We start from the raw sequence: 3,676 nt of genomic DNA on the forward strand, positions 1-3,676 counted from the left end.
TCTCTCTCTCTCTCTCTCGCTCTCTCTCTCTTTGTCTCTCTGACTCTCTGTCTGTCTCTATGCCTCTCTCTATCTCTCTCTCTTGCGCTGGACTGATGACTTGGCAGAAGCTGATCAACTTGAAAATGCGTTAGCGGAAATGGTTGCATGATCTTGACAAAGAAAATTCTTAAGAAGTAACGGGCCCCATGAATAAAACATAGAAATGGATGCTGATAGTGACACATCTTATGTAGAAACTGAAAATGAGTGACCTGAAGGGGGCAATGACTTTGGACTTTGGCCATCCATTATTTCGGAGCACATTGCAGGAATACTGGCTTTAAAAGGAGTGTATCAAGAGTTCAGCACTGTGGTAAAAATTTGTTCTCTACACACTTGATGCAGCAACCTAGAAACCGTAATATTCCAAGAATGTGCACGCTTGGGCTCTTTCGTCGTCAAAATCGTAAAGGGGAAATCAAAACAAGGAACTGGTTAAATGCTTTTCTCTAATTGGATGTGTTTACTGCTTCACGTGATGAGCTTAAATACAACAAAATCTGAGTCTTCTCAGGTTTCGTCCAATCTGTGATTCACAAAAAGGTCTACATTGTCATGAGCAGTCAAAGAAACATCTGAAGGCTACGATTGCTTTCAAAAGAAGGTTAAAATCAATTGCGCGAATTGATACAGAGCTGACACTGACACAACTGTCAAGTGCCAAGAGCATTATTGGAAATCTGTGTCGAAACGAGTAGTTAGTGTTATTCAGTTTTTGTCGAGCGTGGCTCATCATTTTAGAAGAGACAACGAATTGGTTGGATAACCTAGAAATGGAAATGTTCTGGGTATTCTTGAACTCATCGCCCAGTACGATATTGTTCTTGCACAACATAATCTCAAACTCAAGCCAATCGCGCAAAGGACACACGTGCTGCCATCTACAATCATGGAAGAACTTATCTGTGTAACGTGTGAGCAAGACCTCGGAGAAATGAAATCTCGAGTTAAGAAATCAAAGTACTTCTCATCTCTTTGGAACACACACCCGATAGAACCCACATTGACCAAGTGACCCTTGTATTGAGCATGCTCGTACATGGAGAAAGCAGTGGCGGTGGGTGGACCAAGATTTGGGTGGGCCTTAGGCTTCTTCCACTTCTTTACCACCAAAAAGCAAGCAATAAGAACAAAACAGTGATGTTTCTTCTATACTCACGGCATTCAAACGAGAAGAGTCACCTTTGTTTTCCGTCTCTTAGTTCTTAGTTATATTTAAGCTCTTCTGGGTGGTGGGGACGAAGCCGTTTCACCTCCAAATTTCTCTAATCAGTTTTTATCTGAAGAAAAAGATGCCTCAAAAGTGGTTTGACGTAATTAACAACTGTTAAATCTCAGCGGCACAAACACATAGCACTCCAAACACATACCGTCTATGAGGCGGATTGGGTCGCGTTGTTGCGGAAAATAGAACGCGCCTAACAAAGGCCCAATGGGCGCACAGGTATCTGTGTCACTGGGGGAAAGTGTGTCGTAAACTTTCACCCCATTGTCAGGACTGGGAGAGCTACCTTCTACCTTTTTACAAGAAGAGTTTCATTAAAGACGGGCGTGGGAACCGGCTTATTCTTTCTGAGCCCTAACGACATTTGATTGGCTGTTAGGTTACTATAATTGTAAGCGGTGACAACAATGATTGGATAAACGGGCTAGCTGCCAAGTTGATCACTGTGAATTCATTGCGCGCGGTCATAACGGTTTCAACTGCTTATTTCGTTATTTAAGAAACTTTCATTAACTAAGGGATAGAGTTGGGGTGGGAAGGGGGTGGGGGTGAGGGGCTCAAGCCCGTAAGTCCTTCACTACCCACCGCCACTGGGAGAAAGATGGCCACGTGGAACGCTTTGTAATATCCGTGGCAAACAAAAGCCATGGCGCTCAAAGAACTGTTCAATACCTTGATGGGATTTTGGAAAATACCTGATCTAGACTTGTAAAACTGTCGCGGACAATGCTGCGACAATGTATCTGCAATGAGTGGTAAGTACAATGGTCTACAAGCCAACGTGAGAGAGAACAGTCTTGCATCCTGAATTCCTTGTACAGTGCACTGGTTTGCAAAAATGCTGTAGAATGCTGTTGGAGTACGGAACATGTGTGTGCAGAGATGGCTGATCAAACTTTTCTCCGCCCCCAAAACGTGTGTTTCGATGACGGGGCAGGGAGGTGTGAGGCTGAACTATTCTGGAAGATGAGACTCTCTCTCTCTCTTTCTCTCTCTCTCTCTCTCTCTCTCTCTCTCTCTCTCTCTCTCTCTCTGTGTGTGTGTATGTGTGTGTGTGTATGTATGTGTGTGTGTGTGTTTTCTTCGCTGACGTTAGTGTTCTTTGTTTCTTATTCGTGTAGAACCAGTGAGTTTCGTCCAATAGTCTTTATATTATAAATATGACATCATAGCTAAAACAATAAGCTTTTGAGGGATGTCAGTCATGTCAGTCTCTTTTTTCAAAACTTGGTTGAAGCTGAAGTATCAACGAAACAAGAAACGGGTTGTAGCCGTTGTACGAGATCCGTTTACATAACACTGGGCGGCGAATTATCGAGACGCATGACCAGCTTACCATAGAATAATTTCTTTAAGATGCGAAAAAGCCGTCCATGCGACGCATGTGGCTCGCCCATTGGAGCCGGGTACGTTGTGGGATTATAGAAATACTGGTATTTTTCTGTAGATTAATACCTAGAAGTGACGTCCTTTTTTATATATATTTTTTTTTTGGTTACGTGTTTTGCCGCTCTCGCAACTGCATAAGGCATACGGTCAATTATACGGTCATATTATGAGCCCGCGAGACACATTAAAACATTTTTAGTTGATAGGAAATTTTGAACTTTGTTTTCGGGTGGCGGCCGAAGCGTACTCTTATTGATTTTGAACCGCCAAGGAAACTTTCACACGGGAACTCCGAGATGTTTCGCCGTTATCTGAGAAGGCTAGGCGTTAGATCTTACCCATCATTTGATCAGGGGTGTGAAGAAAGACAACAATAAGAAGGAACCTAGGAGTAGCCGTGGAAAGTCTACAGAAAGAGTCAGGAGCCAAGAGGAGGGGGCAAATGAGGTGGGGTGGGAGTAGAAAGTGGAGACGAAAGCAGACGAGAGAACATTGCTTGACAGCAGGGTAGAATATGAAAGGAGAAAAATATGGAGAATAAATGTTTCCGTCCCTATCTGGATTCGTATCCGGGACCTGTTGAATGAGAGGTGCACACCTTAAGCTCTAGACCATGAGATCCCCCAGTGCCCCTCCCCCCTCCCTCCCCCCGGAAAAGAAAAAAGAAGAAGAGTGTGAAAATAAATCACGATCAGAATTCACTCCTCAAAAAAATTATCACGAAGACATGTTTTACCACATCTGTTTGTAAAGCACTTCCTTCTTTTCTGCAATGGGTTTATTTGCTATAAAAACACACTGTGGAATATAAATATATTATGTAAACGTATACACACACATACACACCCACAAACCCACACACTCACACACACATACACACACACAGTCACACATACACACGCATACACATTATCACAATGTATATGTATGTATGTATGTATGTATGTATGTATGTATGTATGTATGTATGTATGTATGTATGTATGTATGTATGTATGTATGTATGTATGTATGTATGAG

At 42.6% G+C, this 3,676-nt stretch overlaps 1 long non-coding RNA gene across 1 annotated transcript in view; it reads left to right on the forward strand.

Annotated features, from left to right (window-relative positions):
* The window catches only part of LOC118478402, a 7,933-nt gene that overhangs the window by 1,163 nt on the left and 3,094 nt on the right, over positions 1-3,676 (forward strand). The window lies entirely within an intron of this gene.

The sequence above is a fragment of the Aplysia californica genome, unplaced genomic scaffold (assembly GCF_000002075.1).
Source record: "Aplysia californica isolate F4 #8 unplaced genomic scaffold, AplCal3.0 scaffold00543, whole genome shotgun sequence".
NCBI lineage: Eukaryota > Metazoa > Mollusca > Gastropoda > Aplysiida > Aplysiidae > Aplysia > Aplysia californica.